At 45.5% G+C, this 27,120-nt stretch overlaps 1 protein-coding gene across 1 annotated transcript in view; it reads left to right on the top strand.

Moving 5' to 3' along the window:
• Positions 1–27,120, top strand: part of Fig4 (FIG4 phosphoinositide 5-phosphatase) — a 110,389-nt gene that overhangs the window by 882 nt on the left and 82,387 nt on the right. The gene's annotated exons all lie outside the window — the stretch shown is intronic.

The raw sequence follows: 27,120 nt of genomic DNA on the forward strand, positions 1-27,120 counted from the left end.
TATTTACCTTTCCAGTTTCTCACAAGCCTAGTAGTGTCTATCTTGTTTTGTGTGTGTACAATTACTGGTTCTAAATTAACTCGGCAAACAAGTCCATTTGACTGTATCAAGACCAGGTGATGGAATAATATTTACAAGTATCTTCACTTTTCTTCAGAGAGTCACACAGAAATATCATTTTGACATTGAGACAAAATTTTCTTTCTGTAAAATGAGCTGGTAAAGGTGTCTAGTAAGGAACATAAGTAAATTGGCCCATAGGATTTTAGCCCACTGATAAGCTGAGTATTCTGGGCACCTGGCTCAGATGTTGTGTTCCTTCTAAAGCAGAATTTCTTCTCCAGAACCCTTGAGTGGCAGCGATGCTGAGGAGGGTACACCCTGTCCCTAATTTAATCCCAGCTCGGCAGTCAGCAAACACATATGTGAGGTTGTGTGCATTTTTGTGCATTGTCCAGTAAACTCACACCAGCTGGGGTTCCCAGTGTTCACTTTATGTTTCTCTACTTATTTCTGCGCCCCCCATCTTTTCCCATCAAATCCTTTATGGTCCCGACAGCACAGATATTTACATACATACCTTGAGAGCACCATGTAGTCAGTGGCTGCTAGTTCTGAGGGTTTGGCAGATGACACGTAGGTGCATCAGATGGATGCTAGGAGCCATTGCATGGACTCAATGGGAGAACCCAACTCTCCAGCTCCAAAAAAGCAGGAACAGGATGGCAGGCTTGAGAACCTTTCCAGAAAGCCACCTCCGAATGGTACAGGCACTGAGATGAAGGATGACATGATGGACTCAGCTATGATTGGTTAGCTGCCCCTGGGGACAAATCGTGACAGTAATTTTCGCTGTAGGATTAACCCTACCCGTGGCAGGTAGATGTGGCAGGCTGTGTTGATTCTCTGAAGCTTGGTTCATATCAGTTAAGGAGATCTTTGTTTATTTCCTTATTTATTCTTGGGTTAAATCAGAAAGATTAGTTTTGAGTCACCTGCTCAGAGATGAAGGGGCACCGCTCAGATAAGACATAAAATTAGTTAGCAACCGAGCAAGCGGTCTGGATGAAAAAAACACAAAGCTGGCTGTACTAATGGGAACCATGGCTAACGTTTATCGCATGGGTCTGTGCTGCCTGTTCTGAGGTCTCAGCATGTTTAGTGTCGATGAGAGGTCAGCGTGGTCCACCGTTACCATCACCGCTGCTGTTGCTGGTGTGGGAAAGGGGAGAGTGAGGCAAAGTGAGCTTAGGACGGTACCACTGCAGATGTGGTCTGGAACCTTCTGCTGGGTAGGGAGCTTTATGACCAGACTGAGATGTCCCATATGGAGGTTAAATGGGTAGAACTTTTCAGATCACTTCCACAGAGTGCCTCTTTCAGCCAAGATAATTAAGGTTCTGTCATTTTCTTATGAAGTGTAGTTGGAGGCTTACAAGTGAGGGTTAATAAGAAAGAGGCACTTAGAAGAAAATAAGACACGCCGAAAGCGTAGGTGTGGGGTTTGCAGGGAAGAGATGTGGAAGTAACATGTACCAAGTGTGGGTACAGGCTCCTTCGGGGAGAATGGCCACTGTGAGTCTTCATCACTTAAATACTTACTCAGCAATTACTAAGTCCACTGCTTACTGTGCCTAAAGTTTTGTATCCTGAGGCAAAGTTGCATAAATTGAAATGCACAGATCTAAACTGATGGAATTTGAGCAGAGCTATACACGTGTGTACTCTGTAGCCCTATTATGAATGAAACATTTCTGCTGCTTGAAAAAGTTCTCTGTGTGTCTAGTTACTTTTCTATTGCTGGCGTAAGACACCACGACAAAGGCAGCCTGTAGAAGAAAGTGTTTATTTTGAGGCTTACAGAGGGTTAGAGCTCGCGGCCATCATGGCGGCGAGCATGGTAGATGGTTGGCCAGTATGGTGCTGGAGCAGTAGCTGAGAGCTCACATTTTGAGAAACAACCGAGAGAGAGAGAGAGAGAGAGAGAGAGAGAGAGAGAGAGAGAGAGAGAGAGAGAGAGAGAGAGACTGGGATGACATGGGTTTTTGAACAAAAGCATACACCCAGTGACACACCCCCTCCAAGATCGTCATGGCCACACTTTCTAACTCTCTCTCCAGAGTTCCACCAGCTAGGTCCCAGTAGTCAAAAATGGGGGCATTCTCATTCAGACCACACTGTGTCTTTACCCCGTCAACTGTCCATTCCATCTCTGGCAATTAATGTTCTATTTTTAAATGCTTGTATTAAAAGGAAGTTCCCTTTTAATTTTTATTTATGTGTATGTATGTGTATTTCTGTGTGTGTATGCCACATGGATGCAGGTGCCTGTGGAGCCCTGAAGAGGGCATCAGACCTCCTGGAGCTGGAGTTCTGAGCTGCCTGATTATAGGTGCTGGGAACTGAGTTTGGCTCTTCTGGAAGCGCATCAAGGACGCTTAGCCACTCAGCAATCTTGCAATTCCTTCTATTCTATGTTTATTAAAAATATATTAGATTATATATGCTTGTTTAAAAATTTAACATAATGGGCAGTTGGACATAGTAGAATCTGTCCTGTAATATCATGCCTGTAATCCCAGCACTAAGACAGAATCAAGAGAATTTCAAGTTCTAGGCCAGCCTGGATAGCATAGTAAGACCTTGATTAGAATAAACAGAACAGTTCCTATGATGGGATAGTACTGCACATTCTGTTAGGTCCAGTGCATTTTGTTCAGCATCATGTCTTTGCAGTTTATCCATACTTTTGTTACATCAGGAGTTTGCACCTTTTATCATTGCCTGTGTTCACAGTTGGCATATCAGTTTTTCCTGTTTATTTGGAGTATGAATAATCCACCTGTGAACATACTAGAAAAAGTGTATTTGTGTGCATAATTTTCATTTCTCTGTGAGTAAATACATATGAATGCAATCACTGGTCACATGTCCTAGCACCCTGGAGAATTCCCAGGTTTGGTGATGTAATTGTACCTGTGTCCACTTCCGGCAGCCATGAATGTCGATTGTTTGTGTCCTGGCCAGCATTTGTGGTGTCCATACTCTTAGTTCCTTAATGACTAGTGCTGTTGGGCATATTCTCATTGCTTATTGCTCTTCCTTTATGAAGGCTCTGTTATTTCTTTTGCCCACTAATAGAATTAGGCTGCTTTTACATTACTGATTTGTAGGCACTCTATGTATTCTACAATCAAATCTGTTATCATATATGTTTTATGAAACTTATTTTCTAGAATATCCAATAGGTCACTTTAAATGATCATTTGATGAACAGAAATTTTATGTGTGTGTGTGTGTGTGTGTGTGGTGTGTGTGTGTGTGTGTCCGTGTGGAGGAGTGCGGAGGCCAGAGGTTGACACTGTCTTTCATTGAACCTGCAGTTTTCCATTTTGCTGGACTGGCTGGCCAGCGAGTGTCCCTCTTTCAGGCTGCCTGTCCGTGCTCTGCCCCAGCTCTGGAGTCATAGATGTGTTCCTTGTGGGGCTTTCTCTAGGGGCTGGGAATCTGTGCCCTCTGGGCCAGCTTTTAGTGTAGGAGAGTATCAAGATCATGATCCTCCTGTGGCAGCCTCCCCAGTGCTGAGATTATAAACAGGGGCCACCATTTCTGATCCTTCCTCAGTTTTTGTGTGTGCGTACTGCTTTTCATATACAATCTTTGCCAGTTCCCAGGTCATGATGATATTTTGGTTTGTCTAACTGAAAGGATTCAGAGTTTTAGCTTTTATGTCACAGTCTATTTTATATTAGATTCATTTGTATATGACATATGTTCTAGTTAGGTTTACCGTTACTGTGATGAAACACCGTGACTAAAGCAGCTTGGGGAGGAAAGGTTTATTCAGCTTATGCTTCCATATCACAGTTCATCAACAAAGGAAGTCAGGACAGGAACTCAAGCAGGGCAGGAACCTGGAGGCAGGAGCTGATGCAGAGAGGGGGGGGGGGGGGGGGGGGGGCTGCTGCTTACCGGCTTGCTCCTCATAGCTTGCTCAGCCTGCTTTCCTTTAGAACCCGGAACTACCAGCCAGGGGATGGCACCACCCTCAATGGGCTGGGCCCTCCCCCATCAATCACTGATTAAGACAGTGTTCTAAGGCTTGCCTACGGCCGCATCTTCTGGACACATTTTCTCAATTGAGGTTCCCTCCTTTTACATGACTCTAGCTTGTGTCAAGTTAACATAAAATTAGCCAGGACAGCATAATACAGTCCTTATGTGACTTACCTATTGTAACAAATTACCCCACCTCAAATCAGTGGATCTATGCAGCAATAAGCATTTAATATTTCACATGATTTCAGTAGACCGAGAGTCTGGTGGCTCTGCCTCTAGGTCTCACAAATTACAGTTAAACATCACCTGTGACACAGTCATCTGGAGGCTAGATGGGATGTGGGATTTATTCCAGGTTACTTATCCATCTTGGTATGTAACTAGAGTTTTCCTGCCTTGCCTACAGTCAGGATAAATCTCTGTCACCTGCCAGTCCCACAGCGCTCAGACCACCAAGTAAACACAGAGACTTATATTGTTTACAAACTGTATGGCCATGACAGGCTTCTTGCTAACTGTTTTTATAGCTTAAATTAATCATTTCCATAAATCTATACCTTGCCACATGGCTCGTGGCTTACCGGCATCTTCACATGCTGCTTTCATGGCGGTGGCTGGCAGTGTCTCTCTCTGCCTTCCTGTCCCTCAATTCTCCTCTCTGTTAGTCCCGCCTATACTTCCTGCCTGGCCACTGGCCAATCAGTGTTTTATTTATTGACCAATCAGAGCAATTTAATATACAGACCATCCCACAGCATTGGTAAGCTGAGCTGATTGTTGAACAAGATACTTTAGCTCCTGGCTCATGGACATTTCTGTAAGATTCCCGAGGTGTCCTTATTATTGGCTCTGTGGGTATGAGTAGAGGAAGAGAGAGAGAGAGAGAGATTCAGGTGTTCTATGTTGGGAGGGTCAGTCAAAGAAAGAGGCTCACTCCAAGATGAATTTCAGGCTCTCTGACAGCAAGAATGAGCAGTTTCTATGAACTAAACCCTGAACAGCAGTGCAAAGGCATATTCATTTATTGTTACACAAAAGTTGTTTTTTTTTTGGGTAAAACAAGTTCCTCATACCAAAGCCCTGATCTGATCTATATGTGAGGAAAACCTCACACCCTTGCAACATTAGCCCTTAGTGTGTACTGTTTGCGGTACCCAACAATCTAAGATATCCACGTGTGCCAGGATAGTCTTGTGACCAAAGTCACACAAAGACTGTAAAGCTCCTTCAGAAAAACAACTCTGTAGATAACAAAACAATCACTGTTTTCCACAATGATTTCTTCCAGGTCTAAGTACTTCTAGAAAACAACCATTCATTCTGATATTTACCCTGGATACAGTGACTCTGTTAGATTCCCACAACAGGGGGAGAAAGAGGGAAGGAAAGAAAAGGAGGGAGAGGAGAGGAGAAGAGAGAGAAGAAAAAGAGAGAGAGAGAGAGGAAGAAGAAGGAGGAGAAGGAAGGGAGGAAGGGAAGCAGAAACAGGGAAGAAATCACAGTGTCTTCATGATGTAACCTCAGAAGTCATTCTCCATCATCTCTGCAATGGCTTTGGTTACCCAGGTTCACCCTGTTCACTGGACAGAGCTGTGTGAGCTCACAGATATCTGGACATGATCTTGAAGGCTGCTCAGTACAGAGATTGATGATTTTTACCCATAAATCAATCGTCTAGTGTCATGTGTTAGACAGATTCTCTTCTCTCTGTTGAGCTTCTTTGATGTGTTTGTGAAAAATGACTTGACTGAACAAATAAAGGTTAAACTATTGTGTTCTCTTTCCCTGTCTGTTTTCTCATGTCCTTACCACCTTTTCTTAAAGATTATTGTTATGTCTTAGAGTCGGACATATTTTTCCAACTTACTTGGCTATTCTAGAGTTTTTGTGTCTTCTTATGACTTCTATAGTATGCTTGCCAGTTTCCATTAAAATATTCTGTTGAAGGGTCTTAGCAGATGCTGGTAAGGTGGATGCTGTGCCAGCATGAAGACGGGGTTGTGTTGGAGTTGCTTTGTGGGTGAGTTTTGAAAATAGGGGACTACATAATTTTTTGTTTTTTTTTTAATAGATCTTGAGTTTTGATAAATTGTGTTTTTCAAGAAATTTGTCTATTTCATTCCAGTTGTCAAATTTATTCGCATCAAGTTACTAATAAGACCTTGTTATCTTTTCAGTATTAGCAGGTTTTGTGGAAAAATTTGCCTTTTCATTCCTGACTTCAGTGTTTTGTATATTTTTCATCTCTCCCTGTGTGGTGTTTTATCAACTTGACACAACCTGCTGTCGCCTGGGAAAAGAGTCCCAGTGGCGGACTGTTTAGCTTAGGTTGGCCTGTGAGCATGTCTGTGGGGGATTGCCTTGGTTATGTTAATTGAGGTGGCTGCAGCCTGGGTGTGGTCTGGAATCTGAGTGAAGACAGGGAGCTGAGCAGGGGCATGTGTACATCCGTTATTCCTCTGTGTTCTAGTTGTTGACACAGTGCAGTGGACCAGCCTCCCCCATCCTGATGGACTGGGTCTCCCCCCCCCATCACCTCCCTCATCCTGATGGACTGGGTTTCCCCCCCCATCACCTCCCCCATCCTGATGGACTGGGTCCCCCCCCCATCACCTCCCCCATCCTGATGGACTGGGTCCCCCCCCATCACCTCCCCCATCCTGATGGACTGGGTCCCCCCCATCACCTCCCCCATCCTGATGGACTGGGTCTCTCCCCCCCCCCATCACCTCCCCATCCTGATGGACTGGGTCTCCCCCCCCATCACCTCCCTCATCCTGATGGACTGGGTCCCCCCCCATCACCTCCCTCATCCTGATGAACTGGGTTCTCCCCCCCATCACCTCCCTCATCCTGATGAACTGGGTCTCCCCCCACCCATCACCTCCCTCATCCTGATGGACTGGGTCTCCACCCCCATCACCTCTCTCATCCTGATGGACTGGGTCTCCCCCCCCCATCACCTCCCCCATCCTGATGGACTGGGTCGATGGACTGGGTCCCCCCCATCACCTCCCCCATCCTGATGGACTGGGTCTCTCCCCCCCCCATACCTCCCCCATCCTGATGGACTGGTTCTCTCCCCCCCCCATCACCTCCCCATCCTGATGACCCCTCATTACCTCCCCATCCTGATGGACCTCCTCACCTCCCCCATCCTGATGGACTGGGTCCCCCCCATCACCTCCCCATCCTGATGGACTGGGTCTCCCCCCCATCCCTCCCCATCACAGATGGACTGGGTCCCCCCCCATCACCTCCCCCATCCTGATGGACTGGGTTCCCCCCATCACCTCCCTCATCCTGATGGACTGGGTCCCCCCCATCACCTCCTCATCCTGATGGACTGTGATGGACTGGGTCTCCCCCCATCACCTCCCTCATCCTGATGGACTGGGTCCCCCCATCACCTCCCCCATCCTGATGGACCTCCCCCCCCATTCCCTATCCTGATGGACTGGGTCTCCCCCCCATCACCTTCCCCCATCCTGCTGGGTCTCCCCCCATCACCTCCCCCATCCTGCACAGATGGACTGGGTCTCCCCCCCATCACCTCCCATCCTGATGGACTGGGTCTCCCCCCATGCATCCTGATGGACTGGTCTCATACCTCCCCATCCTGATGGACTGGGTCCCTCATTACCTCCCCCATCCTGATGGACTGGGTCCCTCATTACCTCCCCCATCCTGATGGACTGGGTTCCCCTGTGAGCTAAAATTAACCCTTGTGCCCCCTAAGCTGCTTTTGTCAGAGGATTTTAATCACAGCAACAGGAAATGAGATGAAGACATCTTTTAGTGACTGCCTGCCATTGAGACATTTATTTGTGTGTATGTTTTTCATACCTAAAAAAAAAAAAAAAAAAAAAAAAAAAAAAAAAAAAAAAAAAAAAAGAATCCTTTCTGTGGGTTTTCATCTTGATTTTCATGACCTGTGATACCAACTCTGGCTGTAAGTACAATAGAACCAAACTGATGGGATGGAAGTGAATAATCCTCCTCTTTCTCTTCTTCCTCCTTCTCCTCCTCCTCTTCCTCCTCCTCTTTCTCAGTTGAACGGTACATCCATCCATTGTCACTTCAAGTGAGATTCATAACAATTTTCTCAGCTCTATGATCATGAATGACTTCAGTTTGCCAGTGTGACCTTGCTTCATCCTCAGAGTTAGAAATTGCACAGTGACTTTGGAGTGTGACTAAATAAGATCCTTGCCCCTCATTCTCAGCATTGTTGATATCCTCCAGAAATCGAAACACACACAGAACCCAGTGAGGTGGCTTAGGAACAGTAACACGTATTTCTCACAGTTCCACAGTTCTCACAGGAGAAGCACAAGACCAAGACAAGGACAGGTTCAGGGTTTGGTGAGGGACAGGAGTGTGCCTGCGTCATTGAAGAGGTAGATAAGTCCCTCTGGGTTTGTTTTAGGGGTGTTATCCTGTCCAGGCCCGGTCACCCCAGAAGGCCGTCTCTCTAGTGCTGTGTTGCCCTGGGAGTTAGACCTCAACACATTTGGACCACGGCAATCAGTTCCTCTTTCTCTACCTTCAGAAGGTGGATATGACTTGTTTATATTTTTTCTTGCCTAGTATAAAGCTTTTAAAACTGTAAATATAAGTTAAAATTAGTCAAAAGCCTAAGGACAGATGGGGGAATATTAGTAGCCAGAATAATAGTTTACTATACCCTTACATTCTAAGTATTTTCTAAGTAGTCAGAAAAATAAGTCAGTTGAAAAGGACAAGGTAGGGATAGAGATAGCTTAGTGGCTAAGGGCCCTTAGCACTCCTGCAGAGGACCTGAGTTCAGTTCCCACCACCCACATTGGGTGGCTCACAACCACCTGCAACTCCAGCCCCAGGGGATCCAGTGTTCTCTTCTGGTCTCCCTGGGAACCCCCTACACACAGGTGCTTAATTCACTCCCCCACATAAATAAAACATTTAAAGAATAAGCTAAGGTAATAAATAGATAACCCACTAGAAAGAACAATGTTGTGTGAGACTTTGATTTCATTCTGAAAATAAAGCTTGCTTTGAGTCAGAGGGCGGAGCTAGCCACTAGCTGACCAAAGTGAACCATAGATGTTCCGAGGACTGTAGACTGACAGGAGACAGGAAGTAGTAAGGCGGGGCTGAGAGAGGAACGGAAGAGGTAGGAGTCACTGGTGGCTGCCCCCTGCTTCCTGTTCTTTCATCTTGTTACCCTGATATCTGGTTCCCAATTTTTATTGATAAAGATTAATTAGATAAATGCATCAGAACAATGAATATGAACAGCTTGCCAGTAATTAAAACAATAAAGTGGAAATAGATTCCCATTTTTTAATCTGTTAGAAAGACTGACTAGGGTCTTAGTTGTCAAGTATGTGCATTTGTTATGTGGAGGAAGTGAGGGACATAGCAGTGCTGCTTCTCAGTTGGTGTGAGCATATTGTTTGGGGATGGAAGAATTAGTTTGTCACTCTTTCCTGTGCCTAGAGGTGTACCTTGAGGAATATTTGGAGAGGAAAGGGAAGGGGTGGTAGATGGCCCACAGAAGGTTCTAGTCTGTCAAGGACCAGTCTCTAGCTAACTTACCTGCTCCTCTGCTACCAGCATCCTGGTTCTGCCTTTTGCTTTGGGGACATGTTCTTCATCTGTAACTGCGCCATGGTTCAGGTCTAATCCAGTCCTAACACTACACAGTTCAGTGCGAGCAGAAGTTGCTTGATCCTGAGTCAAACTGATAGGCCTTCCAGTTTATGGTGGTGATGCTCTGAAGTGAGTGACTGTTTCCTAATAGACAAATGAATGTGTGATGGTCAACTTTAAAAGTGTGTGCGTGCATCCCCCCCCCCAAACAGCACACACACTCCCACCTCTTCTAAAAGGATTTATGAAGCTACCCCTTTATCCCTAACCACATAAACTTGAATAAAATAAGAACTTCACCACAAGGACTGCCCTTACTTAATTAACCTTTATTGTGCGGTCAGGTACAAGAGAGACTGGTCTGATATGGTGGGCTGAGGGACTGAGCAGGGAACTGAAGAATGGCGTCTGGGAGAGAGCAGCCTGGTTACAGCAGTTAGAGGTGTGGTCTGGGACGCAGGATTTCACACTTGCTTCTGTGGTGAATATGAAGCCTCCCCACCAGTCAAGCTGGGTCAAGCCTGGGTCTCTGACAGGTGGACTTGGCCATGCTTGTAGACTGTGAGGCTTGCTTCCTGCTTCTGGGCCGCATTAACTCACTGCTAACAGGCTTGGAACTCTGAGAAGCTGCGAGAAGCAACCTCAGGATGCTCTTTAAAAATCCATTCCATCTACTCCGCAAGTTCAAGGGAAGTTGAACACTAATTGAAGCTGTCATACATCCTGAAATCTCTTCCTTTTCAGGAAGGCTGATTTTCTTCCCCCAGATGAAAAGTGAAGGATTAATTAGCCTGCTATTATAAAAGCAGAGAATAACGTTAGTAGATTCGGAGTTTCCTGTTAAATGGATTGCCTATTCTGTTCCTTTCAGGTTTCCTATATGTATTTTAGAAACACATTCATCTTTCTACCACACCACCACTGTCAAAGTTACCAACACATTTAAATCTCTTCTTGAACAATGACACTTAATTTTCAGAAGAGACTCTGCTCACCTCAGTACAGCTATTTTTTTTCCCTCCTCACCTCCTGTCAATTCTGCATTGCTCACTAAGGTCGGGTGTGCTGCGGTGGCAGAACTGGAGAGGTGGGCTGCCCAGGCCTCCTTTCCCCAGCCATGTGGGTTCCATGTGCCTCTTTCACGATCAGTGCGTTCAGGTCAACAGACATCTGATGTGGAGATGGTGTGCTCCAGTTAGTGTGTTTTCAAAAAAAGATTGTGTGTGTGTGTGTGTGTGTGTGTGTGTGTGTGTGTGTGTGTGAGAGAGAGAGAGAGAGAGAGAGAGAGAGAGAGAGAGAGAGAGAGAGAGAGAGAGAGAGAGAGAGATGGGGGCTGGTGCCTGTGGAGGCCAGAAGAGGGTGTTGGGTTGCGTCCCCTGGAGCTGGAGTTACAGATGGTTGTGTTGGGCTTTGAACTCAGGTCCTCTTGGAAGAGCAGCGAACGCTCCTAACACTGGTCGAGCCTTCTCTGCAGCCCTGGGAGCTGCTCTTTTGAATTCCCTGATGCTTCTGGGCATTTTATCTTTTTAGTTCCACTATTGGAACTGTGGGTCCATCACCGCCAAAGCCTCTTCCAGTACTCCAGATGACCTTTCCTTCTTCCCAAATCCTTACCCGTTACCATGACTTTATCATAAGTTTAGCCCCCCGTTCCTTTGTGTCCCTAGGTATTGCGTAGGTTTCATCTTGATGCCGTGGCTCGGATCTGCACTGGCTGTCCCCGGGCCAGCGCACAGCTTCTTCCTTCACTCCATGTTATTTCCTCCCTTGACAATGTCCTCTTTTCCCTAGATCACACGATTTCCCATTTCTAGATTTATGCCCTTATTTTGGTAGAAAAATCTCCAAAATTTAGAAAGCTTTTTACTCATTTTTTTTTGTCCACATGTGTCTAAAAGTGTCCATACTTTTGTTCTTGGGTTAATAATGAAATTGAGAACCCCCAGATTATGACATCATTTATTTATGTATTTATTTTTTATTTGTCTTTCCTATATTACATATCGCCTGCAGTTCCCCTCTCTCCTCTCCTCCCAATCTCTTCCTCCCTCCCGTTCCCATCCACTCCTCCATTTCCCTTCAGCAAAGGGCAGGCCTGCCTCCCGGGGATATCAACCAAACATGGCATGTTAAGTTGCAATAAGACTAGGAACCTCCCCTTGTGTTAAGACTGGATGAGGTGACCCAGTGGGAGGAAAAGGGTCCCAAAAGCAGGCAAAAGACTGAGAGACAACCCCTGTTCCCACTGTTAAGGAGTCCCCCAAGAACAACAAGCTACGCAACCATAACATATATGCAGAGGGCCTAGGTCAGTCCCATGCGGGCTCCTGGATTGTTGGTTCAGTCTCTGTGAGCCCCTATGAGCCCAGGTTAGTTGATTCTGTGGGTTTTCTTATGTGTCCTTGAACCTTCTGGCTCCTGCAATCCTTCCCTCTCCTCTTCCACAGGGTTACCCAAACTCTGCCTAATGTTGGGCTGTGGGTCTCTGCATCTGTTTCCATCAGTTGCTGGATGAAGCCTCTCTGGTGATGATTATGCTAGGCTCCTGTCTATAAGTATAGCAGAATATCATTATGAATATTTTATTGACTGCCCCCTACCCCCACTGGTTGTGTTTGGTTCTATCTGAGGTCTCTGAACTGTCCAGCCTCTGGTCCCTGGCCCTGGAAGTGTCAGGGGTGGGCTCCCTCTCATGGCTGGGTCTCAAGCTGGACAGGTCATTGGTTGGCCACTGCTGCAAGCCACAGAAATATGAAGTAGGAATTCAGCTGACAATGGCAAAAGCTAATTCCTGGGAGAGTCAAGAGCTCTTCCAGAGGATAAAGCCAGGACTCACGGAGTCTTGGTGACCCTGGCTTTTGAGTATATTAGCCGTTTCCTGCAGTGAATTTCTTGTGTGCTATTGTAGCTTTCCCATGTGATTCTTTTCCCAAGAACTTCCAACCGTGTGGTTGATCATCCATTGGGCACAGTTTCCCCTACACAACTGGAGTATTGGGATGACGTCCCCCAACTGTGCTGACAGCGGTCACAGAGTCAAGACCCCTAACTTCAGGCTTTTCTGTAATTATCATCATTAGCAACATCCAGCCAGGACCGTCTCTGGTTGAAAATATTTTATTTGCGATACTTCCCAGACTTTCCAAGAACAGACTGCAGATAGATAAGCATCCAGACTATCTGTTAGTTCCTGAGAGAAGGTAAAAATTTACAATGAGACAGCCACCCAGGCCAGGCAGATGTGCTAATTAAGCTCAACCCTCCTTCTTCCAAGTGCTCTCTAGTTCTAGACCTCCCTTAACAATTAACTCGGAACTAAAGGACTTTTACACACCAGGTACATCTAGCTGTGACACAGGTTGCCTAGTTACTCCCCCTCCACCAGAAAATGGTGCAACCAAGGTAAGTTTGGACAGATGCAGCACCAAAGGAAAAAAAGTCAGTTTTATTTTCACTCACAACTTAGTGACTTATAGAATCTTAACATTTTACCTAACCACTTCTAATACTATAGTTTGAGCACATAAATTCCCTTTTTTGATCTATTAACTGAATTTAACCCTTAGTTGATTCATTTCCCATTAGTCACTTCCCTTTTGGGTTGCAGATGATGGCTGACAATCACTGCTCTTTGTGTGGATCTTATCACCCCTCCTTTTGATCCTGGGGGGATTCAGGCCTGGTGACCTTGCCTGATACATCCTTGCTGATTGCATAGGTATACAAATGAAAACCTCAGAGACTCGGGAGAGAATTAAGATAGAACTTAGAGAGAACAGCAGAAAAGTGTAGAGAGAATCAGGCAAGAAAGGAGCTAAGGATGAGAGCAGAAGAGAAGCTGTGTAGAGAGAGAACTGACTCAGAAGAATAAAGCGAATGGACTAAGAGTTTCGTGTACATTGATTCATTTGATATCTTCTTGCAGGCCGCAAGAATATATTATAGAGATTCAGCTGGATATTAAAGCTATACCTAGAAATTTCAAGGTATTTTTCTAGAGGCAAGCCATTTATTATGAAATATTTGGTGTTTTCCAGTTTTTAATATTTCAGCTGTCTTTTGCTATGAAATTTTTGGGTGCCCAAATACTATAGACCATTTGGCAAACAGCTAAGCTCAGACACTCTTCCACTAGGTACTGACTCCCCTGCTGAGCCTAGGAGCTGGCAGGCTCCTAGATGCATAGCTTTGTTTCTTGTACAAATAAAGCTCAGACCACCCCTTCCTCAGGCCGAGGGCATGGCAGAGAGACTGATTGAGGACAGCAGGGCTTTTGCATAATCAGGGACAGTGAGGACTGCAGAGGAATTCTAGAGGCAGACACAGAACCGCATGGCCTGAGAGAGGGAGGAAGACAGATGTTCAATAGGATAGAGGGTAAGCAGATCTCTTGTGGGGCTTATCAGGGCCAGGGTGAGGAGCCAGGACGGATAGATGGAGGACGAAGGGACAGAGGAGGAAGATCAGGTCAAAAGCATAGGAGCTTCCTAAAACTATGAGGACAGGAAAGCTGGGCACAGAGAGGAGCTGTATGTGAGGACAGGGCTGAAACTGTGCAGACAGAATCGACTTAGAAGAATAAAGTGAATGGACTGAAGAACTCAGTGTGCTTAGATTCATTGATGTCCCTCAGATTAGTATCTTTAGCCCTTGTAGCATCTGTTCTGGACCCTGATAGAAATCTCCTCAAGGCAGGCACTTGGGGGAATCATTAATATCTTTAAGACTAGACTCCTCAGCTGGTTGTTAGATTCTTCCATGGACCCTGGGAAAAGGCTATTAAGAAGCTGGACCCCAATAGTCTTTGATAGGCCACTCCCAATTTCTGTGCCATTGTTGACCCAGCACATCTTGCAGGCAGGACCAATTGTAGGTTGAAGGTTTTGAGGCTGGGCTGGGGTCCCAATACCTCCACTGGAAGCCTTGCCTGGTTACAGGGGATGGCTGGTTCAAGCTGTATTACTTAGGGTTTCTGTTGCTGTGAAGAGGCACCATGACCATAGCAATAAAGGAAAACATTTCATTGGGGTAGCTTATGGTTTCAGAGGGTTAGTCCATTATCTTCATGGACATGGTGCTGGAGAAGGAGCTGCGAGTTCTACATCTTGATCTGCAGGCTTAGGGAGTGAACTAAGTGAGACACTGGGTGTGGCTTGAGCATAGAAGTCAAAGGCAGCTTCCAAAGAGACAAGGCCACACCCACTTCAGCAAGGCCATATCTCCTTTTTTTTTTGTTTAGATTTTTTTTCCTTTTATTTTATTTTACAATACCATTCAGTTCTACATATCAGCCATGGATTCCCTTGTTCTCCCCCCTCATGCCCCCCTCCCATTCCCCCAGCCCACTCCCCATTCCCACCTCCTCCAGGGCAAAGCCTCCCCCGAGGACTGAGTTCGACCTGGTAGACTCAGTCCAGGCAGGTCCAGTCCCCTTCTCCCAGATTGAGCCAAGCATCCCTGCATAAGCCCCAGGTTTCAAACAGCCAACTCATGCAATGAGCACAGGACCCAGTACCACTGCCTAGATGCCTCCCAAACAGATCAAGCCAATCAACTGTTTCACCTATTCAGAGGACCTGATCCAGTTGGGGGCCCCTCAGCCTTTGGTTCATAGTTCATGTGTTTCCATTCATTTGGTTATTTGTCCCTGTGCTTTATCCAACCTTGGTTTCAACAATTCTCGCTCATATAAACCCTCCTCTTTCTCACTAATTAGACTTCTGGAGTTCCACCCGGGTCTAGCATGGATCTCTGCATCCAGATCCCTCAGTATGGGGTTTCTGGCACGACATTTAGGGTGTTTGGCTATCCTGCATCCATCACCAGAGTAGGTCAGTTCGGGCTGTCTCTTGACCATTGCCAGGAGTCTTTTGTGGGGTATCTTTGTGGATTTCTGTGGGCCTCTCTAGCACTTTGTTTCTTCCTTTTCTCATGTGGTCTTCATTTACCATGGTCTCCTATTCCTTGTTCTCCCTCTCTGTTCTTGATCCAGCTGGGATCTCCCGCTCCCACAAGCTCTCTTTCCCTCGACCCTCGCCCTTCATTACTCCCACTCATGTCCAGGTTGTTCATGTAGATCTCAGCCATTTCTCCGTCATTGGGCGATCCTCGTGTCTTTCTTGGGGTCCTGTTTTCCAGGTAGCCTCCCTGGTGATGTGAGTAGCAGTCCAGTCATCCTTGTTCCACCTCTAGTATCCTCCTATGAGTGAGTACATATCATGTTTGTCTTTCTGAGTCTGGGTTACCTCACTCAGGATGATTTGCCTGCAAACCTCATGATGTTATTGTTTTTCTCTGCTGAGTAGTATTCCATTGTGTATATGTGCCACAATTTATTTATCCATTCTTCAGTTGAAGGAAGGCCATATCTCCTAATAGTGGATTTACATCTGGGTCTTCAGTTGGCTTCAATTGATCAACCTGTCTGTTTTTATGCCAATAGCATGCAGTTTTTATTACTATAGCTCTGTAGAAGAGCTTGAAATCAAGGATGGTGATACCTCCTGCAGATCTTTTATTGTTCAGGATTGTGTTAGCTATCTTGGTTTTTTTTGTTGAATATTGCTCTTTCAAAGTCTGTAAAAATTGTGTTGGAATTTTGATGGGGATTGTGTTGAATCTGTAGATTGCTTTTGGTAAGATTGCCATTTTTACTATGTTAATCCTACTGATCCCTGAGCATGGGAGATCTTTCCATCTTCTGATATCTTCTTCAGTTTCTTTTTTCAAAGACTTGCAATTCTTGTCATATAGATCTTTACTTGCTTGGTTAGAGTTACCCCAAGATATTTTATATTATTTGTGGCTATTTTGAAGGGTATTGTTTCCCTGATTTCTTTCTCAGCCCATTTATCATATGTATATAGGAGGGCTACTGATTTATTGAGTTAATCTTGTATCCAGCCACTTCACTGAAGGTGTTTATCAGCTATAGGAGTTCCCTGGTAGAATTTTTGAGAACGCTTGTGTATACTATCATATCATCTGCAAATAATGATACTTTAACTTCTTCCTTTCATATTTGTGTCCCTTTTATCTCCTTTAGTTGTTTTATTGCTCTAGCTAGAATTTCAAGAACTATATTGAATAGCTATGGAGAGAGTGGACAGCCTTGTCTTGTTCCTAATTTTAGTGGAATTGCTCTGACTTTCTCTCATTTGATTTGATGTTGGCTGTCGGCTTGCTGTAAATTGCCTTTATTATGTTTAGGTATGTCCCTTGTATCCTTGATCTCTTTAAGACCTTTATCCTGCAGGGGTGTTGGATTTTGTCAAAAGCTTTTTCAGCATTTTATGAGATGATCATGTGGTTTTTGTTCTTTCAGTTTGTTTATATGATAGATTACATTGACAGATTTTTGTATGTTGAACAATCCCTGCATCTCTGGAATGAAGCCTGCTTGATTATGGTGGATGACCTTTTTGATGTGTTCTTGGATTCGGTTTGTATTTTATGGAGTATTTTTGTATCAATGTTCATGAGGGAAATTGGTCTGTAATTTTCTTTCTGTGTTGAGACTTTGTATGGTTTGGGTATCAGGGTGACTATGGACTCATAGATGAATTTGGCAATGTTCCTTCTATTTCTGTTTCAGGGAACAATTTGAGGAGTATTGGTATTGGCTTTGCTTTGAAAGTCTGGTAGAATTCTGTGTTAAAACCACCTGTCCCTGGGCTTTATTTGGTTGAAAGACTTTTAATGACTGCTTCTATTTCCTTGGGTGTTACAAGTCTATTTAAATTGTTTATCTGATCTTGATTTAATTTTGGTATGTGGTATCTATCAAGAAAATTGTCCATTTCTTTTAGGTTTTCCAATTTTGTGGAGTACAGGTTTTTGAAGGATGACCTGATGATTTGCTGTATTTCCTCATTGTCTGTTGTTATGTCTCCCTTTTCATTTCTGATTTTATTAATTTGGATATTCTCTCTCTGGCTTTTAGTTAGTTTGGACAAGGGTTTGTCTATCTTGTTGATTTTTCTTAAAGAGCCAGCTCTTTGTTTCATTGATTCTTTGTATTCTTTGTTTTTATTTTATTGATTTTAGCCCTCAGTTTGATTATTTCCTGCCATCTATTCCTCTTGGATGTGTTTGCTTCCTTTTGTTCTAGAACTTTCAGGTGTGCTGTTAAGTTGCTAGTATAATATTTAATTTCCTTATGGAGGCACTTAGTGCTATGAACTTTCTTCTTAGCACTGCTTTCATTGTGTCCCATAAGTTTGGGTATGCTGTGGATTCATTTTCATTGAATTCTAGGAAGCCTTCAATTTCTTTCTTATTTTTGCCTTGACCCAGTGGTCATTCAGTAGAGAGTTCTTCAGTTTCATTTAGTTGTAGGCTTCTTGTTATTTCTGTTGTTGAAATCTAGCTTTCATCTGTGGTGGTCTGATAGGATGCAGGGGTTATTTCAGTTTTATTGTATCTGTTGATACTTGCTTTGTGACTGAGTATGTGGTCAATTTTGGAGAAAATTAGTGAGGTGCTAAGAAGAAGATATTCTTTTGTGTTTGGGTGAAATGTTCTGTAGATATCTGTTAGGTTCATTTGAGTCATAATGTGTGCTAGATCCATTATTTCTCTGTTTAGTTTTTGTCTGGATGACCTGATCATTGGTGAAGTGGGTGTTGAAGTCTTCCACTATTAATGTATGGGGTTCATTGTGTGATTTAAGTTTTAGTAATGCTTCTTTTACAAATGGATACCCTTGTGTTTAGAGCATAGATGTTCAGAACTGAGATATCATCTTGGTGGATTTTTCCTTTGATGAGTATGATGTGTCCTTCCCCATCTCTTTTGATTAATTTTGGTTCTGTTGTACCCAGAGTCCCCCAAAGACCAAGAGATCGATCTGAATGCAAAAGCAAAGAGTCTTTATTTACAAGTTTAAACCTGGATCTGTCTGACGCAGCAGCTGAGCAGGAGAGACCCTGAGTAGCCATCAAGCAGAGTTTTTATAATGGTTAGGGTAGGGGATCTGGGAGAATTCCAACTCTGTATAGTTACAGTCTCAGGATTGGTGCTGACTTCAGGTTAGAGATGCTTGGTTTGAACTGATTGGAGAGTTGCAGCCGCAAGGAAATGGCCATCTCCTCAGGCAGTTTATGTAACCGGCAGACCCATTTCCTCTGACAATTGGACATTCCATTTCCTAGCTGCAGGAAACTTGCTCCCCCTGACAGCTATGGTATATAATCTGTCATACCCTTTAGGTTATGGCAGGAAATGTCTGGAACTCGTTTTTTGTGTGGCTCTTAATTGTCTGAGTCTAGGGGCAGCACATGCCCTGGTGGGTTCCCAGGCCTGCTGCCTCCAGTCTGACCCTTCTCTAAGATGGCTGCAACCCTGTCATCCTCTCAGTTGGAAGTCTACTTTGTTAGATATTAGAATGGCTATGTCTTGCTTCTCGGGTCCATTTTCTTGGAAAATCTTTTTCCAACCTTCCACTCTGATGTAGTATCTGTCTTGATGTTGAGGTGTGTTTCTTGTATGCAGCAGAAAGACGGATCCTGTTTTCATATCCATTTTGTTATCCTGTGTCTTTTTATTGGGGGATTGAGTCCATTGATATTGGGAGGTATTAATTACCAATGATTGTTGATTTCTGTTATTTTATTGTTGAGAGAGAGAGAGAGAGAGAGAGAGAGAGAGAGAGAGAGAGAGAGAGATTGCTTCCCATTTGGTTTTGCTGATATGAGATTATTTATTTCTCATATTTTCATGGGTGTAATTTATCTCCCTGGTTGGAGTTTTCTTCTAGTACCTTCTGCAGGGCTGGCTTTGTGTATGGGTATTGTTTAAATTTGACTTTGTCATGGAATATCTTTTCTCCATCTATGCTGATTGAAAGTTTTTCTGGGTATAGTAGTCTGGACTGACACCTGTGGTCTCGTAGGATCTGCAAGACATCTGCCCAGGCCCTTCTGGCTTTTAGAAGTCGGGGTGTAATTCAAATAGGTCTGCGTTTATATCGCATGGCCCTTTTTCCTTGCAGCTTTGTGTTTCAATATTCTTTCTTTGTTCTGTATGTTTGGTGTTTTGATTATTATGTGGTGGGGGACTTTCTTTTCTGGTCCAATCTATTTGGTGTTCTGTAAGCCTCTTGTACCTTCCTTCTTAAGGTTAGGAACATTTTCTTGTATGATTTTGTTTGAAATATTTTCTGGGACTTTGAGCTGGAATCTTCTACTATTCCTATTATTCTTAGATTTGATCTTTTCATAGTGTTCCAGATTTCCTGGATGTTTTATGTCAGGAATTTTTAGATTTAACATTTTCTTTGACTGATGTATCAATCTCTTCTATCACATCTTCTGTGCCTGAGGTTCTGTCTTCCATCTCTTGTATTCTGTTGGTGATGCTTGCATCTGTAGTTCCTGTTCGCTTACCTAGGTTTTTCCATCTCCAGGATTCCCTCAGTTTGTGTTTTCTTTATTGCTTCTATTTCTGTTTTCAGGTCTTGAACAGTTTTGTTCATTTCCTTTACCCTTTCCCCCTTCATTTTCCTTAAGGGATTTATTCCTCTTTAAGGACCTCTATCATCTTCATAACGTTGGTTTTAAGGTCATTTTCTTGTGCTTCAGATGTGCTGGGATAGTCTGGGCTTGCTTTAGTGAGGCAGCTGGGCTCTGGTGGTACCATATTGCTCTTTCTGTTGTTGATTGTGTTCTCACACTTGTATCTAGGCATCTGGGTTTGGGGTGGATATAGGTTTAGGAGCCGATTTCTGAGACTGTTTTTGTTGGGTGGGTGTTTTGTTCTTTGGTTTTTGTTACCTTTTTGGTCTTCTGATCTTTGTGGTCTGTATTTCTGGAGGCCTGTGGGACATCTGGTCCAGCAGGGAGTCTCTGTCAGAGTTGGCAGCTGGACTTCTGGTAGTTAGCATGGCCTTGGTCCAGCAGGGGATCTCTGTTCTGACAAGTGTGGTCTGCACTTGAGTATTTGTGTGTGCGTGTGCGTGTGCGTGTGCGTGTGCGTGTGTGTGTGTGTGTGTGTGTGTGTGTGTGGCACAGCAGTGGGGGGGCAGGTGATGATGGGGTGTCAGCAGCTTAGGTCTGTAAGCTCCCAACTGAGGGAGTGGGAGGTTTCAGACGACAGGTGGGGCTCTTACTGAGAGGGCTGGGGAGCCAGACCAGAGCCGTGACAGGGTGACAGGTTTCTAATAGCCCGGCCTGGGACCAGGCCTTAGTTTTGGTTTACTGGAACTGGCTGGAGCTGAGCAAGCAGTTCTCAGGAAGATCACAACTCAGGGACAGCTCATCAGCAGGAGCCCCCCAGCCTTCTGACTCAGCAGGCACCCCACAGTCTTCCGCTGGCTAAAGGAAGCTTTTCCTACCCCGTGGCTGGAAGGTCCCTAACCACTGCAGCCTCCCACCAGTCAGCCCCCAGACTCATCTTCCCTCCACCAACCAGCACCAGATCAATCCCTCCTCCCTGGAATTCCCCTAACTCTGCTTAAAAGGAGCTTGGGACCTCCTTTCGGGGTCGCTGTTTGCCACCCCAACCTATTGGAAACAATAACCTCTCTTGCTACATTGTGTATGTGACTTGGTCTTTCTTGGGGGCCCCTCTCGGCCCCTCACCCGCTCTGGCTGGTGTGGCCCGCACCCCGGCGCCTTTTATTTTTAATGTTCTGTGTCTGCAGCTTTTGTTGTCGCGGTGACTTGTTGGACTTTTTACAGAAGAAACGTCCGGTAATGGGAAATACATTTTGTCCTGCTCTGCAGATTATGAAATCGGTCAAGGCGGCTGGGGCTTAGCGTACAGAGACGATTGATTCTCAGTGCCGGTGAACCATCTGCTCTCTCTGAAGCGCGCCGATCCCTGCTCATGCGGCAGCCCTGCCTCTTGCCGCCATGCCTGCATGCTGGAGTGCTTCCTCAACATCGCCTCGTCGGGCAGTGCTCCCAGGACAGTGCTCCCAGTCCATTTGTTTAGAACTGTATGGCACGGCAGAGCAAGCAGTAAAGTCTGCATGACAAAGAATGTCTGTATGCCACCCTCCACCGCGATGGATAGCTTAGCCCTGAATTAAATACCGAAATGACCTGTACTGTGATTGGAAGGTAGTGCTCACCCGTCTTTCATGGTCCTGTGTTGCCCCTGAGGATTTCTAATGTTATTTCCTTTTTATATTTTTATTAAGTCTCTAAGAATTTCATAAATTGTATTTTGATTGTATTCACACCTTCCTCCCCCAGATCCACCCCTACCTCCTTGTCCCCTCAGCTCCTCCCAGATCCACCCCTACCTACCCATCCCGAGCCTGAGTCCTCCTTTTCTTTTAAGAATAACCCATTGAGTGCAGTTTGGACTGCCTGTAATCCTTGGGGGAGGGCCCATCTGCTGGGGTGTGGTTGATTTACCAGAGGCCAATGCCCTTAAAAAACCCGATGGTCAGCTGTCCATAGCCCCTCAGTTAGGGATGAGAGCTCCTCTCTGCTAGCATGCCTACACGAGACATCCACAGCTGCTAGCTCCTGAGTACAGAAGTCATGTCCTGAAGACAGTTTTGTTCGGGTCCTCCCTGACTTCTTCTTTTTTTAATTTATTTATACTTTATGTGTATTGGTGTTTTGCTTTCATATATGTCTGTGTGAGGGTGTCAGGTCTCCTAGAACATGGAGTTGTGAGCCACCATGTGGGAATTGAACTCAGGACCTCTGGAAGAGCAGTCAGTGCTCTTCACCACTGAGCCATCTCTCCAGCCCCCACCCTGACTTCTAACGCTTGGAGTCTTTCTGCTCCCTCTTCCATGAGTGTCCTTGAAGTGTGTGTGTGTGTTTGTGCGTGTGTGCGCGTGTGTGCACGCGTGTTGCTATAGGTGCCGCAGTTGTGAATTTCTGCATTAACTGTTTGTCTGCTGCACAAAGACACTTCTCTGGTGAGGCCAGAGCGCTGCGCTGACCTTTGGGTAGAGAGCAGTTTGATACTGTGTCCAAGTAGCGGAATAATAGCAGTAGATTTACCTCTGGGGCCTGTGAGCTCCCCAGCCATGGGCTCTTGGCCAGATTTACAGCACCAGGCAGGTGTTTCCTCCTGTGGACCGGGCTTTGAATCCAACCAGAAAACAACTGGTTATCCTCAGACGTTCTTTGCCACTGTTGTCCCCGTGGGCATTTGGAGAGGGTGGGGTGGGGGTGGGGTGAGAAGGAGGTGAGGGGGGTAACTAACTCTAAGGATGTTTGGAAAGCCGTGTGAAAATCGACCCTGTAAGACATCACACACTGGTCACAGGACGTGGAAAAATTGAGGTTGGTACTGACCAGGAAGCTCCTCCCCTGCTAGTTCTAGAAGATGCTGTGCAGGATGCTGGGGGTGGGGTGGGGCTGTCACCATTGTCTAGCCCAGCTGTGAACCCCGACAATGACAGTGACTGGCAAGGCTTTCGAGGTCTGTCATTTACTCTTGGTCTTCAGTTTGAATCTTACTTTTTTTTCCTTCAGAAACGTGTGCTGACTTCCTTTTGCGGTTGTTTTGGGGTGAGAGTGATGTTTTCTTTTGTCTTCTGATACTCTGGGGTACCAAGAACCCCAACCTTCCATTGCCCTGGAGGCTCATTTGTGTCATTTTTTTTTTCTCTTCTTGGGTGTGCTTTTCTGTCTGCAGAGACTGGTTTACTTTGGTTTGCCTCCCCCAGCGCCTGGCCATTCCTAACAGAGCATGCTGCGGTTTTGAGACATTTTGGAGGACCAGAGGGCTGTCCTCGCCCATCTTTCTTAGAGTCCTCCCCATGTGGAATCCAGGTGCCCGTACTTCTCTCCTCTACTTTTGGAGCTTTATCTAGCAGATCTAGCTGAAATGTCTTCCTTTGTTTTATTTTGGCCCAGCACGGTTTGGCTTAGGTTCCTAAGCTACCCGAGGTCTTTCTGTACCCTCTCATGAATTTTGGATCCCTTCTCAAGTTGCAGGAAGTTATTCTTGGTATCAAAAGTCACCGCTGTTACTCTGGCGCTTAAATCTCCTTTTATGTCAGGCAGTGTTGGTTTTTATAAAATTAAGGGCTGTTCCAACACCTGGCCTGGAAGTTTACATCTCATTTGGATTTTCTTCAAGTAGCATTGGTTTTGCTTATTTCCTCTCATTGTATTTACGAGATAAATGGTTTCCTGTATCGATATTTATTTCTTATCCCTCACTGTTGTATCTCTTTTTCTAAAGGGATTTATTCACATTCTCAATGTTGGCGTTTCCTGGGTTCTCCTCTGGATATAGAATACCCTGAAGCATCTTTTGTAGTTCTGGTCTAGTGGCCATGAGTTCGGGTCGTTTATTCTTGCCACAGTGGTCATTACTTCTCCTTCAGCTGTGAAGCAGAAACCTTTCTAGGTGCAGTAATCTTGGTTGGTAGGTATTTTCTTTTAGGACCCTAAATACATCGTTTCACCCCCTCCTGGCATGTAGAGTTCCTTTTGAGAAATCTGCCTTAGTCTAGTGCATTTGCCTTTAAATATTTCATTACATTTCCTCCCACACAGTATTAACTACCTAGCCATAGCTTGACTGGCCATGCGCTTCTGTGCTCATGTGTGTTTGAAGTTCTGCTGTTTCTTGTACCTGGATATCATGTCTTGCTCTAGATTTTGGGAGTTAATTCTGCTTGCTTCTACAACCCAGGGCCACCAGTCCAGGGGTGACACAGCCCACAAAGGGCTGGGCCCTCCCACATCGATTATTAATCCAGACAAATGCTCCACAGGCTTGCCGTAGGTCAGCGTGGTAGAGGCGTCTTCTGATTGAAGTTCCTCTTCCCAAATGACTGTAGCTTGTGTTAACTAGACAAAAAACTAAACAGGACATTCAAAAAATACTAACCATTGGTGAATCCAGGTGGAGGGTTACGGATTTTAATTTCACTGTTATTGATTTGAAAAAAGAAAAGAATAGGGAGAAAAGCAATGAAAAAGAATTTAATCTCCCAAATGAGGAGGTCCACCTTGAGTAATACTATTGAGTTCGACACAATGTGATCTGGGTGGCCACAGCGCTGATGTATTCAACAAGGAGAAAATAAGACTGAATGGAAACAGGCCTTTCTGGAAAAGTTACCTCTTTTTATTAAAAGACCAAATTGGTGGATTTCTGCCGGCCACCAGAGGGCAGTGCAGATCCTCTGTCCTACCCAGCCAGATCAACACCTCGGAGCTGGTGCCACACGAGGGCGCTATTCTCTGCACAAGCCCTTTTCAGAAGCCCAGCCTGGGAATAGTTGCAGACTTCCCCTGCCCCACTCACATTTCTCACTCCATGGATTGTTTCTCCAGCCTTTTGGCTGCTCTGACTCCTGCAGCATTTGGATGTGAGAGCTAACTTCTAAGGTGTGCTCCAGAGGCCACTAACACATCTGCCGATGCCCACGAACGTGACTTTTATTATAAACTGTCTAAATATAATCTTACTGCAATTAATATTTAGATCCTTGGGATCTATAACAACTCTAGGGATTTTGTGTGCGTCTTATTTATTTATTTATTTTTGATCTCTTTGAAGTAGCTGAATGGGATGATCCATGTTTGCCCAGGGGAGAATCATTAGTGTAGACTATAGAAAATCGTCCGGCGGTGGTGGCACACACTTTAATCCCAGCACTCAGGAGGCAGAGCCAGGTGGATCTTTGTGAGTCTGAGGCTAGCCTGGTCTACAGAGCGAGATCCAGGACAGACACCAAAACAACACAGAGAAACCCTGTCTCAAAAAAGCAAACAAACAAAAACCAAGAAAGAAAGAAAATCGTCCAGCAATGAAAAGCTGACCTGTGTTGGGCGGTCTTTCTTTCTTCTAACTCCAATGCCTGTGGGGATAGATTGCACCAGAAATGAAAACCGCAGAGGCTGATGGGAAGTAGCTTCCTTTTCTTGAGGTGAGGAAAATTAACTGAAGCGGCCAGCCAGCCATTAACAAAAAGAAAGCACACCAGGCCTTTGTAAGCAGGCAGTAAATTCATATACAGTGAAGTGCCTGGGCACACGGCCTCTTCACAATCTTGTTGAGAAGTCCTTCAAGGCCAAGTGCGTAGCGTCGGAACGGCACTGTCTCCTGGGTGACTCGCCCTGACCATCTTGAAGTGAGTTAAGGGCCTTTCTTATGCTCTGTGTGCCTCAGGTTCCCGGGTCTTCGAGCATGCCAGTCATGCTGTTGGTTTGCATGCTTGTCCCTCATGAGGGCAAAAACCAGACACAAACTGGTGCCTCCCCCCATGCCGGGCCCACTGGGCTGAGACTCCCTTCTATGACTGTCATTATTGCTTAGTATGATTATTTTGTCCTTTTTCTCTACTTCAATGCCATCGATTTGCTGACTAACAGTAAAGTGGGAACTGAATGCCACAGAGGCCTGCCCTCACCAGGCTGCTCTTCACCAGGCCTGCTCTCACCCAGGCCTGCTCTCACCCAGGCCTGCTCTCACAGAGGCCTGCCCTCACAGAGGCCTGCCCTCACAGAGGCCTGCTCTCACCCAGGCCTGCTCTCACAGACAGGCCTGCCTCACAGCCTGCTCACAGAGGCCTGCCTCACAGAGGCCTGCTCTCTCTCACAGAGGCCTGCTCTCACAGAGGCCTGCCTCTCACAGAGCCTGCTCCCAGAGGCCTGCACCCTCACAGAGGCCTGCCCTCTCACAGCAGAGCCTGCCCTCACAGAGACAGAGGCCTGCCCTCACTGAGGCCTGCCCTCACAGGCCTGCCCTCACAGAGGCCTGCTCTCACAGAGGCCTGCTCTCACAGTGCCTGCCTCTCACCCACGAGCCTGCCCTCACCCACAGGGCCTGCTCTCACAGACCCACAGGCCTGCTCCACAGAGACAGGCCTGCTCTCACAGAGCCTACAGGCCTGCTTGTGTGCCTGGAGGCCTTCTCTGAGTGCCTCTTCTGGCTACAGACCTTCTTGCTTCTTGCTACAGACACAGCAAGCTCCTTCAGGCCTTCCCTTGCTAATTCTTCTCCTGGGCCCTGCATATCTTCAAGTCCTCAGGAAGCTGGTTCCCTTTTCTGGTATAAATTGCTTGCAAATCTTTTGAATTTATTTGCTTGGCTTGTTTTATCAGGTTGGTCATCCCCTCCCCTTGCAGTGTGTTGGGCCTCAGTGGAGGTATGGCTGGGATTCTGGGTTCCTCCTCCTCTTCTGTTTCCTTTCCGGCCATCTCCCCCAGAGTCCAGTTACTGCATGCTGCAACTTCATTATCTGATTGTTATTATAATTGCCTTAGTCCCACCTCCGGGCATCTGACAGTGTCAACTAGGCCCTGAGGGGAGGGGCTAAGCCTTTCAACTAGTGTTCCTCTAACCTGTCATCTGTCAGCATGTAGGCTTGTTCTTGGTAACCTGTGGGTAGATCAGACCTTTATAAACAGCCATTGTTGCTTAGCAACAAGGGTACATTCAGAGAAATGTGTCCTTAGATGAGTTTATCATTGCAAACATCATAGAAAAAGCTTACCC

Source organism: Peromyscus leucopus, chromosome 8a (assembly GCF_004664715.2).
Source record: "Peromyscus leucopus breed LL Stock chromosome 8a, UCI_PerLeu_2.1, whole genome shotgun sequence".
Classification (NCBI taxonomy): domain Eukaryota; kingdom Metazoa; phylum Chordata; class Mammalia; order Rodentia; family Cricetidae; genus Peromyscus; species Peromyscus leucopus.